The 15,841-nt window shown below is 39.9% G+C and overlaps 1 protein-coding gene across 1 annotated transcript in view; it reads left to right on the plus strand.

Moving 5' to 3' along the window:
* Positions 1-15,841, plus strand: part of LOC126458215 (uncharacterized) — a 447,624-nt gene that overhangs the window by 511 nt on the left and 431,272 nt on the right. The window lies entirely within an intron of this gene.

Raw genomic sequence — 15,841 nt, forward strand, 5'->3', positions numbered from 1 at the left:
AATGTTCTCACGGCTTGGTTTGCTTCTTGCTTCGGAGAGACAGTATACTACAGCAGATGGCCCCGAAGATAATCCACATCTATACTCGTCGAGTCACCGAAGTGCTTGTCAGAAGAGACTTCCACTGTACATTAACGTTTCTTCCACATCCACTCGCAGAAGGAGTGTGGGAACAATAAGCGCTTGTACGCCTCTGCGCGGGCTGTTATTTGCACAGATTTTATTTGCATGATTTCTACGGCAGAGCAACGTCGCGGAGCGAAGAAAACTTCTAGTTTTTGCCCCGAAAGCTGGTGATTGGAGATTCACAAGCAGGTTCTCTCGCAAGACGTACAGCGTTATTCTCCACTGTCTAACAGTTAATGGTTTTGCAACCTTTCTGTTTCACTCTGTCGTCAATCAAACAAGCGTGCAAGCGTTCGCACTGCCCGTCTTTCTATACGCGTGGTGTTCCGTACATGCGATCTGTAGTCAAGTATGGGCACTGTGATCACTGTAGAACGGGAATATTTCTAAGAGATTGTGGAGAATAATATGAAAGAGAGTTAACTGGCCCATTAATGTCGGCCTATGCAGTGTACGACTAGTACAAGGTAATACAAACAATGCTGAATTTGTAGCTGGCATTTCAGGGTAAGGAGAAGTGTATATTTAGTTAGTAGATTACTGCTAGTGGCAAAATCAAAGCCTGGAATATTGTTCTTTTCGAGAAATTGCGTTTTCTAAGTTTTGTCGTAGTTCAAACAGAAATTGTGTCATGACATTTTAAACTGATGTGCTTAGAAAGAAGAAAAAGCCAAGCTTGGCATTGTTTGCGAGTAGTTTGTAAGGTTAATTTTCAGACAGCGATTACTGTTTCGACAAAGACATAACTAAATCTCTAGGGTATCGTCTACTATTTTTCAAAAATATAAAGCAAAACATCCCTCTTTAGTTACAGAAGCAGTTGCTTTGATGACGAAACAACTTCCTGCTTGTGTTATTAATCGTAGTTCTACAGACATAAGAGAGTCTGAACAACAGATAACAGAAGCAGTAACTAGCTTTAGACAAATGCTTATTTGAGTTACAATTATTTTATCATCAAATGAAATTGCGTTTGTTTAACAGTACCAGTGGGAAGTACGATGTACAGATAATAATGAAATAATATGTTAAGCTCCTGAAGATGGGTCTTCAGTGCTTTTGAATGAACGAAAGAATCTTCGATTTTTAATTGAAGGTGAAGTTTTTCCTAACATTTGTTACGAAAGTATATCAACTATGTTTTCAATTACTACCACTTGAGTAAAATTAAATTGCTGTTTGCTATGGAACGTAGCGATCGTAAATCACAAGAAACATATCTTCATATTAAAGCAATGAGAAGGAACTTTTTGTTTCTGTTGATATGATCCGTGATTTCGCTCCGACTTCTTGATGTTTCTGCTAGCTTACTAGAAGATTTATCATATGTCAGAGGTGTCCCTGAAACTTAGCAGATATATGTTGAAAGGGAATTGAAGCAATAACATAAATGCTTCCAGATAGTACACTAAACTCGGTTTTCAATTCATCTTATACAAACAACCGAAACTGTCATTCTATTTCACAAATTAAGAAAAAAAAAAAAAGATTGAGCAAATGCTGACCTACGGGTCGGTTTGAACACTTCACTGCTTTACAAGATTTGGTTCTATGTCGCTATGTATTTAAATGTTTCACTCACACAACTGTAACTCAACGTAGCATACAAATTACTATGTGGTTGACTTGCCATTTTTCTCACACAACGTATTCGTACGAGAACATTAACTATTTAAAAAAAATTTAAAAAAAACCTGAACCATCGAATCGACTAGCAGAGTTACACTGAATCATGTAAGTACATTATCTAGAGGCAATTTGTTCCCTGTGTTAGATGGTCGTAGAATACTGTAAGGTCTGCTTCTGGTAGCTGAGATTTTGCAGAAACGGAAAGCTTCGCCACTTTCTCTTGACGCCACCGAAACTTCGTGCAGGAAGTATTAGAGAATTTACCCTCAACTGCCGTTTACTTCCAGACCCCTGTACTGCAACGGAACGAACTCATTTGCCGTCAGCGATGCGCGAAATTGAGTCGCGCCAGATTCAAAGGCACGCTGTGACCAGTACTGTGAGCGTTACAAAATAGGAGCGAGCGAGCGTAATAGGCAGAGCTGGCCTGCGACATTGCGCGTGTTCTCCGCATACCACGGTCACACGCGCCACAATTTGCGGCAGAGGAATAAGAAGAAGTAGAAGATCGAAACTGGGAAACCAATTTTCCGCTCTTTATCTTTTTAACACGAAAGTAAGGATGATCAGGAATTAACGTCAAGTAGACGACGAGGCCATTGAGAAGGGACTGTCGATGAACTCGTTAGGAGGATGAAGGGGGGAGGCTTTTCAGGAAGAGGTATTTATCAACCTTGTTCACGTCCATTAATGTTTGTGAAACTGTTTTATTATACATCTGGATCAGGTGCATTATAGAAGAAAACCACGCAGTGACTACTGGTGGATCATTCATCATCATCGTTTCCCAGCTCCAGCTTCCCGGGTGTGGTGTACACGCACGTGCCATCTCCTTCTGACTTCATACATCTTCTGTTCCAGGAAAACTTCACCATTTGTGTCCTTTCTCCTCCAAACCTGATCTCACAGTCTCTATCCAGCGTTTTCTTGGTGTTCTCCGTGGTCTTCTTCCTACGAGGATAAGGCTGAAATGCTTTTTGGCAGGTCTTCCGCTATTCATTCTCATTACTGGCATAGTGAAGACTGCCCTTCTTTATGACACTGATAACAGAAACCTCAATACCGGTTACTTTTCTATTCACTCCACGCCTAATTTTTTCCTTTCTAGTTGTCTGATTCATACTTCTAATAAATTTCATTTCTGTTGTCTGAATTCTGCTGAGGTCTTTGTTTAGTAGGGTACATGTTTCTAAACCTTATGTGATACATACTCTCTTTTGCTTTTTGTGGCATTGTATCATCCCAGACAATATTTCTGATTTGACAGTGGAAACTGGTGGCTTTCTGTGTCCTGCTAAGTACTTCCTGGTTAATGGTATTGCCTTTCGAGATCATGTTTCCTAGGTACTTGAAATGGGAAACAGATTGTACTTTGACTCCTTCTAGGAAAATATTTGAGGTTGTTCCTTGCCTGTTGATGGTCATTTCTACTGTCTTTGTTTTACTTTAGTCCGAATTTTCTGAATGTGTTGTTCCAGTCATTAAGTTTCTTCTGTGCTTCAGCTTCTGTCTCTCTCCGTACTATCAAATCATCAGCAAAAACCAGGCATATGGTTTGCTGTCTATTTTCTTGATAGATTTCGTGATCTTGTCCATTACTATTACAAACAGGAGTGGTGATAGGGTACTTTCTTGTTGCCTTCTTGGACACCTCTCTTTGTTTCAAACCACTCTGATTGTCCGTTGCCTATCTTGACACAGCTGTAACACTTTTCTATAGCATCTTGACTTTATCAGTTAGGAACTTTGGCACCTTTAGGTCTTCCAAACATACCCATATCATGTTTCGAGGAACACTGTCATACGCTTTTTCAATAACCACAAATACCATCACAAGATTTTTTCCATATTCCCAAAATGGTTCAGATGGCTCTAAACACTATGGGATTTAACATCTGAGGTCATCAGTCCCCTAGACTTAGAACTACCTAAACCTAACTAACCTAAGGACATCACATACATCCATGCCCTAGGCAGGATTCGAACCTGCGACTGTAGCAGCAGCGCGGTTCCGGACTGAAGCGCCTAGAACCGCTCGGCCACTGCGGCCAGCTCCATATTCCCAGTATTTCTGTGTGAAGATTTGTACTGCAAAAATAAGATCCATAGTACCTCCATCTTTCGTGACCCCATGTTGTTCTTCCTCAACAAAGCTTCTACTGTCTTCCTAAGTCTCATTTCTATGATCTTTTCTAACAGCTTCAGGGTGTGTGACAGCAGCGTGACGGCTCTGTTGGAACATTGCTGTGCTTGAATATTTTGGAAACTTGAAACGGCTAAAGCAATAAAGCTACATACCTGTTTCTGTGCGCAGAAATAGTGAATATTTTGTCACCAGCCATTGATTGTCTAAGAGAGCATTTGAACGTACGGAAACGCATACGTAACTTTGGAGTGCTGTAGGTTCTTCTGTGGTGCTAAGCTATATATAAGGGGAGCAGTATCACTGATAGAAACAAATCGTCTTTAAATGCTGGTGCACATTGATAGTGTCTCTGTGTTAGTGATGCTCAGCAGTGTCGTGCTACTTCGGTGCATGGCTCTCACTGAAGTCTCCGGCACTAATGTTGATGAGACAACATGTGCACCGAATCTGGGCAACACTCTGAATTGTGGCTGCTTAAAAAGACGTTCCGGCCAGACAGGGCTCTCAACAGTGAGGTCGTGTCAATTTACGGTCCTCTGGTGGCGTGTGTGCGTGGCACCAACCGACGGAGAAGAGCGTGCGACTGTATGGCGATGCTCACTAGGACTGTTGATGTTTTTAAAAATATCGGCAATCCGTTATATCGATGTTTAAAAGTTATCATTATACGTCGACGAGATATCGAAGAAATAGACGATAAACGACATATCGACGGGAAAATTATCGACGGACCGGCCTACAAAAATATTGGCTTCACATTATAAATACACTGCCGGTTTTAGAGCTGTACATTTAAGTATTGATTTATTATTAGATATTTTGCACATCAACAAGCTAGAAGCCTGTTTGTCCCCATTAGAGCGAGAATTGAAAGGGAAACGATGCAAGCTCAATTTTGGCGATACCTACTTTTCTAACAATGGTAACTACATGTAAGTGGCACAATAAAAGGTGTCCGATGGGTCCGTCGTTCGGTTTCGTCACGTATCGGATTTGTCCGGAACACTTCATGTGGTCTTGTCTGTTCTTCTTTTCTGCAAACGCCAGCGATGTAGCATCTGTGGTGTCAAAATAGTGTGGTGAAGTTAAACTTTGCAGTTTTTGTTGGTAGCGCCGATCACCGATTACTTCAGCATTTGCCCTCACACGTCTCCGCCCACTGCAGCCTTGTCATTTACGTTTTCGTTCATCTTTTTCAGCACCGGTTTTTAAAGAATGCCGATGTGAAGAAATAGCACACTAGTTGCGCTAGAAACTGTTTTTAACGCAACTGATGTGCTATTTCTTCGTGTCGGAAATCTTATTATTCCAGTCACGTTGCCACCACCCAATGCAATCGGACTTCTTTGTTGTGCCACCTATACTTGCTTCTCACAAAGAGAAAAAGTGGACGTGATGAAAGCTCTAAAAGTAGTAAGACTCCTTCACACAGTGAAAGTAAAATTATGTTCTACTACTATTCCTAAAGAACAATTTGAAATATTTACCGAAAATTGCGAAAAAATATATAATTTAAAATAAAAGTATCGGCATTCGACATTGGTATTTTGTCATCGCTGTATCGATATATCGGGGGAAGAAGTATCGCTCGTATTTATGGATATACTTTTGGTAATACATCGATATATCGATATTTTATCAACAGCCCTATGTTCACCCGGCGCAAACTGGTGGGACGTTTAAAAGCGCCTTCTCTCGCTTAACTGTGAGCTACCCACGGCGAGCCGGGTGCGGTCGACGAAGATGATGTCGATACCAGAAGATTCTCCAACGTTTCACTCCTATAAGGAGTGCGAAGAGAACATTACACTAATATTACCGCACACAGAGGCGTTTAAGCATTCGGCTTTTATGCACTTTGTGGTATCAACGTTCAATACTACACTTGTTAGGGGTTGCTGTTATCGACCACGGTCCGTACTAGTATCGCTGGACCCGCGAATCAAGACTAGCGCCGCTCCGCGGCTTGCAAGTCTCTAGCGTGCGCTCGGTCATTTTTGCTTGGGACGTCAAGTAGGAAAGTAGTATAGCCTTCAGATTATAGGAAGCAACCTCTAACAAGCCGCTTAGTTACAGTATGGCCCATGTGATGCATCTATAGCTCTCTGTTTGTAATTATATTCCTCCTGACTATGAAGACTGTTGTAGCACCAGTTAAGTACAATATATTATTTTTTTCCAACAACTTTTAATTATTTTACTTCTTGATGCAATAATTTACCAACAGACGTATGTATTGTAGACATTTAGTTTGTTTTATGAAATTATATGTGCAACCAGTTTCGGCGTTACATTGATGCCATCTTCAGGCCCCACTCGTCATAGTCGTAAAATCGGTATTCACGGAAGAAGCCATATAACTGGAGCCGTGAATCAAATCGTCCTGCAACAGCTCTTGGTGGCCAGGCGACACATGTCTATGTGTTTCTATTTAGCATTGGCCACCAGTAATTCACACTGGCGACGATTCGTTCGTCGTCATCATAACACACTCCATACGCGAGTGGAACAGGAATGAATTCTAACGTGTGTTAGACAGTGAGTGATTACCCTCTGCCATGCACTTGACAATGGTTAGCTGAGTACGGACGTAGACTCCCTTATCGCTCTCTTCAGTACCCTCGACGACTTCTTGCAATTTTGGAAGCACTTCGTCACGCAATGTACACTACAACACAAAGAGAAAAATAATAATGAAATAAAAAAAGTAACGACGCACCACGAATGAATTATCCGAATGAGACAGAAGTCGGTAGATGTGATATATGTGTAAAGACAGGCTAATTACTACAATTTTAGATAAAATGGATGATTTATACATGAGAAACAGCTTCAAACATCCAGAAAGTCAATAACGCGTTGATCCACCTCTGGCTCTTATACAAGCAATTATTCGGCTTGCCATTGATTGACAGAATTGTTGGATGTCCTCCTGAGGGATGTCGAACGGAACTCGTCAAAATCTTCAGCAGGTTGGGGGGCCCTGCTTATAGTGACCCATATGTTCGCAATTGGGGAAGAGATCTGGCAGCCTTGCTGGCGAAGGTAGGGTTTGGCAAGTACGCAGTAGAAACTCTCGTCGTGTGCCGGTGGGCATTACCTTGGTGAAATGTAAGCCGAAGATGGCTTGCACTTCGTAGTGCATAGGGGCGTAGAATATCGTCTATTAGATCTTATAATTAAATGTTTCCCTGTTACATCTAAGTCTCTTTTTATTATCTACGATGATGATCGAAGCAGACGAAATGAATTAAAATTTGTGGTGCGGCCGGGACTCGAACGGGGGTCTTCTTGCTTGCTATGCAGAAATGCTAACCATTACACCACCATGTAGATAATAACAAAAAAAGGGGGTTAAATGTCTCAGGTAAACGTTCAATTATAATATCTATAAGATCACCAATGGTACAACAACGTCCCATTACGTTCAAACCCGTGGTGGTTGCCAATATCGGAGAGCCCTGGCAATAGTGACAATACATAAGAGAAAAATGAATTGACATTTGTGTTGGGGAAGGCACTCAACTTAGGTAGTTCGTGCAGCAATATTCACTTTCGGAGTGTGGTGGTGCAATCTGTTAGCATTTCTCCGTAGCGAGCAAGAAGATACGCGTTCGGTTCCCGGCAGCAGCACGGATTATAATTCATTTCGTCTGCTTCCATCGTTATCGTAGATAATAAAAAGAGACTTAAATGTCTCAGGGAAACATTTAATTATAAGATCACCAACGGTACAAGGACGTCCCATTACGTTCAATGCTGTGGTGGTTGCCAATATCGGAGAGCCCTGGCAGTAGTGACAATATGTAAGGGAACAATGAATTGAAGTTTGTGTTGGGGAGGGCATTCAGCTTAGATAGTTCTTCGTGTGGTTGTGTAATGGTTAACATTTCTGTTTAGGAAGCGTGAAGACCCGGGTTCGAGTCCCGGCCGCAGTACAAATTTTAATTCATTTCTCCTGCTTCGATCATTATCTTAAATATCGTCTATGTTCCTCTGTGCTGTAAGGTTGCCGCGGACGACAATAAATGGGATCCTGCTACGGAAAGAAATGGCCGTATGGCGGGAGACAGTCAGAATGGTATCCCACCTCTGTCCAGGACATCTCCAGACACGTCTTCGGCCTGGAATCTCAGTGACTGGAGCACAATTGTCTTCAGTGATGAGTCCCGCTGCAAACTGAGCCCCGATAATCAGCAAAGACATGTCTGGAGACGCCCCAGACTTAGACAGTCTATTGCTTTTACGTTCTCTGTCACCAAGACAATGTTTCCCCAGAGCAGAGGCTCACACAGTATGTGCCTACAATGGCCATCATTTCAACCACAATGAACGTGGTCTCCGCGTGCATTTCTACAAAGTGTAACATAGGAATGGCAGCAACCGGCCGCTAACTAACCTTCAGTTTGTTTCGCCAAACAGGTTTCGGTTGCATCACCTGCGTTTAGCGACTCATTTCCTTTGACACATCTAGCAACCTACAGTAACTGTTGTCCAGTGCCGCAATACATTAAAGAAGTGAATCACTATACTACTGTGTAACATTAAGATAATGTGACGTCACATTTCCCAATCAAACTCCACATTTCACCACGGAAACGTGGCACAGCAAATCTGCGAGTTGCTGTAAAAGTGAAAGCAACTCTGTAGACCACTTAACATGGGAAGACGAATGCGAACGATCTCTGGCGTCGCACCTGCAACCTAAGTAAGGGTGTCCTTTTCTCTGCTTCACACAGGAAACGGTTTACGACTGCGCATGGCCTTCTGTCTTCTTGTTTTTTCCCCACTTCCGTTGTGCTTTCAGCCCTTTCCACGCAATTAACCCGAGAGCCGCTTTTTTTCACGAAAGCAATGGAAGGAAAACATTCTTTTGGTATCACGGATTGTAAATATTTCTCATAATAATCGGCTTTAAAATTTATACACCTTTGTGTGCTTTCGAAACAGTTCTGGAAACACTTTTTCCCAGTCTAATGTTGGTGCCTCGAAAATATGGTTTGAAGTGTTTCAGCCGCTTCTCGAGGTGACAAAAATCTTTGTCTATGAATTTTTTCTGCATAAGGGAACAAAAAGAAATGCCGGATGGCTATAATTAAAGTGCAACTACTCACAGACGTTGTAACGTCTAGTAAGAAACAAAAACAACATATTATGTAGTAACGAGAAAATTATATGTATCATATTGTGTTATTGTATAAAATTATGTATTTTTTTTATTATTTATTTTTGAGAATATCTGCGTCGGCGAGTAATGAAACCGCCACAGACGATAAATGTCGAACAAAGATTAAAATAAGTAACTAGTATATAATACGTAACGAATAGCAATTTCTTTGTCTTCTTCATCTGGGAGTCGAATGAGTAAGATATCCTGTGTCGTAGTAGCGAACGCTAGTGTAGCATTCTTTTGTCGAGACTAAGAGATGTACGCCATTACGTGTGAATTCATAAAGGTGTGTAAAAATTGAAATATTTAAATGTTTTAATAGAGTTATGTAAATGAAAACTTGCATTATTAATTGTTAAAGCTTGCTTGCCTATTATCCCACCCTGTTGAGACATTTTTCAGTTATATAAATATTATCTGTGGTGCTGAGCTGCGTGGCGAACGAAAGAGCCGCTGCCGCGGCGTATTCAAACGACTTCCAATATAGTCTATCATACCGCAAGGAAGCGGTAAAGTAACAGTAAAATAATATTATTTCTTTTAGCTTCCAGACTTGCAGTGCAGATCAACAGATTTTATGATGTGTTGCAGGTTGACGCGGGCTGCTGATAGTATATAACTCACAGTACAAATAAGTTAATGTACCGTCAAAATCTAATAGGAATCTTGCTGTGCTCCGTTCTGGTCTGGCAAACTTTATAGTGAAAACGTATTTTTTTTTTAATAAGAGTCTCATGTTCTTGTGCTAGTCGTGGTATTGAATGGTGTTTTACCGAGAAACAAAATCCACTGCAAAATTTTGTTGTTGAACGATCATACGAACTGTAACATCAGTGTTCATAACCAAGTAATTTCAATTTTCAATAACTATAAAGTAGGGAAGATATGTTGATTTTTAGAATGAGTTACAGTCACGAAAAAACGTTCCTTTAATTGTAGGCCAGATACAGAACAATAAGATCTCAATATATATATTTTGCTTTGTTAAAAGGTAATGATGATAAAGAAATTCAAAGCACGGCATTATTAACAGATATTTCGCGGCTCTTTTCGTATATGCGATATCCAAAAACGCGAAAACGTCTATCGTATGACAACGAAACTTGGTGGATATTCTAATGCGTTAATGCGGGACCAGTTAACGTTGGAAAAAAATTAGTGTCAGTGTTGACAACCAGATGTAAATCTGGCGCTGTGAATGCATGAAAGACGTTTAGAAATTGTAGTGTTGACAGATTGCCAACACTACGCACATTATTTAAGGGAGGCGGCCATTAAGCAAGCAGGCGGACTTGATGGTCTGAAACAGGATACTCAATGAAAGCTATAAAGAAAAGTACGTAGCTGCTGGAATACTTAACTTTAATCCACCATTTGTATACAGCGTTCTTGATGAGACAATTCATACGATAACTATCAAACTATCAATTGCTATGTAAGGCTAATGGCGCCTTGCTAGGTCGTAGCCATGGACTTAGCTGAAGGCTATTCTAACTATCTGCTCGGCTAATGAGCGATGCTTCGTCAGTGTAGTCGCTAGCAATGTCGTCCGTACAACTGGGGCGAGTGCTATTCCGTATCTCGAGACCTGCCTTGTGGTGGCGCTCTGTCTGCGATCACACAGTGGCGACACGCGGGTCCGACATGTACCAAATGGACCGCGGCCGATTTAAAGCTACCACCTAGCAAGTGTGGTGTCTGGCGGTGACACCACAGAAATCATTCCACATGTAATGGATTAGAAATGGGACATGGGCAGAAAAGGTCAAACAAGTGCGAAAGGCATAATGTTGATTTTTTTTATTAACCGCCGCTTACACAGTTTGTTCAATATCAGCACCGAAGACATAATAGAGAATTATACAGCGACAGGTTTGCACCTTGTGGCTAAAATTGGAACTATTTTTTTCAGCATAAACACCCTAACCGCCGCTTACACAGTTTGTTCAATATCAACCGCCGCTTACACAGTTTGTTCAATATCAGCACCGAAGACATAATAGAGAATTATACAGCGACAGGTTTGCACCTTGTGGCTAAAATTGGAACTATTTTTTTCAGCATAAACACCCTAGCATACTAACATATCAACCAAATTTTGTTGCCATGCGATAATTACAGCCTACACTGCACCACCGTGAGTAGTTGCCCTTTACTTATAACCACCCAGTAGTTTGGTAGTAAATCAGCTGAATCTGGGCAGTGAGACATTAATTCGAAGTTCCTCTCCCTCAAATAACAACCGTTTGATGTACTGTTTGATAGCTAGAAATGCTTTGATAAAGAATTATGCGACTTTACGATTGTTTGTTCTGACGTCATCGAAGTCTTGTGGTAAACTAATCTTTTAGCAATAACTGTTCTTCGATCCTGTAAAGCAATGGCCGGGATATTGCACAGAAACCAAAGGAACGAGCGATCATTTCTTGGCGGACCTCCACGAACGAAAAAACTTTTGTTGGTGTCTGCTTTACCCCAAAAAACTAGAAAGTTCATTTCAGAGTCATATTTAAAATTAATCAAGAACAGGAAACGAAACAAAATATTCATCTTATTTATTTTTAAGGATCGATACTCCCGACTATTATTGACTGCAGTCATTCCGTTATTTGAAGAAAGTCCTGGATTTTATTATTTTGTTCGCATCATGTGGAATTAATTATTTTTGAATTGAATCCAGCATCCATTTTAGTAATGCTTATATATTAACATTTTGTAATATTTAAAATAATTCTTTCCTTTCCGCTTGCTCAACCACCATTTAACTCACTGCTAGCCTCATTAACGCTGCCTTATATGCTACTCAACGAACAACTACATGTACTGCCGAACCTCCAGACACAAAGCAAAAACAGATATTTTACATACAGGGGAAATACAATATAAAGTTTTCCATAAGTTAACAAACGGTAACCATTTTAATTATTGCAGTGATTTAAGATTATGAAAATTAATTTTATAAAATAAAATTATTATTTTCATATTTTTTTCATTCAGTATGGCAACCAGGAAAAATAAAAACATTACTAATAGCTGTTTCTTTATGCGGCATGTCCAGACACACAGTTGTTATTTACGTAATCCTGCACCAAAGGTAAAAATGTAATAATTTAGTATGAATCTTTGATAAGAAAATTCTAAACTGAACTAATCGATACCGCGCATCCACTTAAAATGAAGAGCCAGATACCTGTGCAGACAGACTCACGTACTATTCATCTTGGGGTTGAAGCTCTTTTTTCCGAGTTTGCTTTAACAATAGATATGTTTAGCAAAACACAATTTTTTTTATCCCAAACATGTTTCACTGCAGTTGCAGCTTCATCAGTGGGCTTTTATTTTATGGCTGTTAAAGATAAAGAATGTTCATTACTGTTTTTATACATGTAAATATTAGTTTTTAAAATCGTAATTAAAGATTTTTGAAGAAAAACATAAAATTATGAATTCATACCTTTTACCACATGGTGTGGTTTTCCTGATGTATTATATTTTGCAGATGACAAACTGTAAAAGAAAACAGTCACTGTAAAAACATAATACATCAGGAAAACCACAGCATGTGGAAAAAGCTATGAATTCATAATTTTATGTGCTTCTTCAAAAATCTTTAATTACGATTTTAAAACCTAATATTTACATGTATACAAACAGTAAAGAATATTCTTTATCTTTACAGCCATAAAATAAAAGCCCACTGATAATGCTGCAACTGCAGTGAAACATTTTATGGTGATAAAAAACAAAACTATGTTTTGCTAAAGGCGGACTCCATCCAAAAACATATGAACTCATGTAGATTAAACCTATTACATTGTTCATCTTGCAACATCCAAACAGTTGACTGGTGCTTGGTGTCTATCTAGTAGCGAGGAATTTGCATTTTATCAGTCGAATTTGTCCGAGATCTCTCTCATTCAGTCATGTTGCGCATAGTTACGATGATTTTTATAACGGCAATCGATTTTGCTCGATCCTTACAAAATGTATCTCTGTCATAAGTACGACCACTACGCAGATATGTAAACCAATTGTAAACATTTTTTTCCTTGAAAGCCGAATGAAGCAATTCGAGACGTTACTGTTGAGTTAGGTCTCCACGTAAATCGTGAAAAATCATCCGTCGGAAACTTTTACTTGAGTATCCAATTTTTCCTCAGTGCTGTTACATTTACAAGGTCACTGGAAAAAAAATTACTACGTCAGTTTCTAATAGCCATTGTTTTAACAACTATAGATGTCAAATTTTAAAACTACAGTTACCTCACATGTCAATGGTACCATTTAGTGTTGTTTGTAAAAATCCGGTTCAAATGGTTCAAATGGCTCTGAGGACTATGAGACTTAACATCTGAGGTCATCAATCCCCTAGACTGAACTACTTGAACCTAACTAACCTAAGGACATCACACACACCCATGCCTTAGGCAGGATTCGAACCTACGACCGTAGCAGTACCGCAGTTCCGAAATGAAGCGCCTAGAACCGCTCGGCCACAGCGGCCGGCGTAAAAATCTGAAAGGCGAGTCTCATCTGCAGAAGTCTCATCTGCAGACGCTTCACTCGTGGAATTCGTAAAAGTCGTCTTTGCTATATTTGGGGCATCATGTCCCTCCGCGCTGCTACCCCGCTAGTCTCTTCGCCATTTCTGTGCTGCTCGGGCTCGCCTCGTGTTGCTTTGTCAAATATTCTTGCTTTGTCTCCTGTCGTCGAACTCGCCGACAGCGTGCAAGCACACAAAAGGCGGCAGCGCAACGTGGGGCATTAACAAGCCTGCAGCTCCGCAGGAACTATGTGTGTGTGTGTGCTTGCACGCGCGTGGCGTTCCAACTAGCGCCTCCCTTATCGGCAGTGGCTTTCCCCGAGATTACTTTTCGCCTTACTAAGTAACGCCTGGCTGGGTAGCTGGGCAGCTAGACGCCAATATAAATACAACGAATAAATAGAAAATAATATTGGATAACCAGCGTCGTCGACTGTAACGCTTAAAGCGAGCTAAAAATGCTGGAATAAAAAGCTGTAGATGGGTTCACTGAAAAAACTAAGCACATTTTCCTCTCAAATGTCACTTCTGCGTTCGATTTGCTATCTTATATGCAACTGTACGTCTGTTATCGTGAATATTTCACAATGCAAGATATTCAATCATGACAGGTTAAAAGAAAAAGCTACGAGCCGTCTTTTGCATTGTAGTTAATCGCTATGTGTTTCAGAGCATATATTTCATCATCAGCTACTAAATTACGTATATAGCACAAGCGTACGTTGAACGCTTGTACATTTGTACACATCCTCTATTGCTTCTGAAATTAAGCAGGGAAAACATCCTATACCAGTTGCCAAAGCGAATGGTCAATAGGTAGTAAAGAGAAAGGTTAGTTCTGTGGATGCATTCGACGTAATAGTGCAAGTATTCCGTGGTTCCATAATTTTAAACATGGTGCAACCTTATAACATTAATAATCAGGAACTGATTGAATTTGGCAATTTCCGTTCATTTAATAAGCTGGCGATGAAACAACAGTTTATCTGATTGCGACAGTAGTTCATTGAGATATTTAAATAACGTGTTGTTCTTTTGTTTTAAGACTGAATCTCATGTAAAAAAATGGTTGTTAACCTTTAAAAAATTGAATGTCTCTTTTCTTACTAATGTAATTCTAGCAGATCCCAGAGCCGAGGTGTACAGAGATCTATCTTTATCTAAGCAACAACCGCAATCATGCAGTCGTCTCTATTTGAGGAGAGACAAATATGGTTGTGGCGACAAGGCCTGGAATTTAGAAGATGAAAGTACTGTACAAAAAAGGCTAAAATACGATAACACAGAGAAAAATGTTCACACGATAAAGAGACAGATGGCGCACACGGATTTCCTCCATTACTTTTTTTGACGACTATGGCGTCAGGAAGCACATACGGCCAAAAAGTAGAAATAAAACAAATTTATCAAATCACGGGAACAGCAAACCCTGCACGACGGATAAACACTGAGAAGGAAAAATTGGTAACCTTTGTATATAGGCTGTCCCAGGAGCGGTGAATACCAGGGATAGGCCAGGAACGATCATTCGAAGCGGGTTTAGAAAACATGGGCTCTAGAACGCATATTTTAAGAGCTACGACCACTTCTTCACCTTCGATGCTGTGAAACAAATTTCTTATTCAGCAAGCTCTTTGCTTTATTTTGGGAGGATTTTTTTTAAAAAAAGAAGAAAAAAATTGTCTAGTAAACATGGGCCGTAAAATGCATATCTTAAGAGCTATGTTTACTAGACGTGTTTCACAGCAGCAAAGATGAAGAAGCGCTCATAGCTGTTAACCGTTAGCTTCCCTGGTCATTTTTTGTCACACACTGTCCCAGATACGGTCTGACAGACCGCTATGTTTAAATCGGCATAAAAATTGCTTTCAGAAATATCAGTGAAAAAATTCGTATTTTTATATAAAATGTTACATTAATACCACCCAGAAAAAATACTAAAATAAATTTTAAGTTTATTTTTAAGAAAAGAATACGTATTTAAGTAGAAAACTGAACAAAATGAACGTAACATTACATGATAACGTTAAAGCTATAAAAACTCAGGTACCCTGCTTTCCAGATTTTACTTTTTGCTATATTTGTATTGTTTATTATGCATGTAATGATAAAAACATAAGAAACTCCCATACAACATTAAAAAATAAAAATTACTCTAGTACTTTTGTCGATTTTAGTTTGCTTCTCAGAAGTTTTCTTTGCACGCTCTGCAAATTTTTGTAGAGCT

Source organism: Schistocerca serialis, chromosome 1, assembly GCF_023864345.2.
Source record: "Schistocerca serialis cubense isolate TAMUIC-IGC-003099 chromosome 1, iqSchSeri2.2, whole genome shotgun sequence".
Classification (NCBI taxonomy): domain Eukaryota; kingdom Metazoa; phylum Arthropoda; class Insecta; order Orthoptera; family Acrididae; genus Schistocerca; species Schistocerca serialis.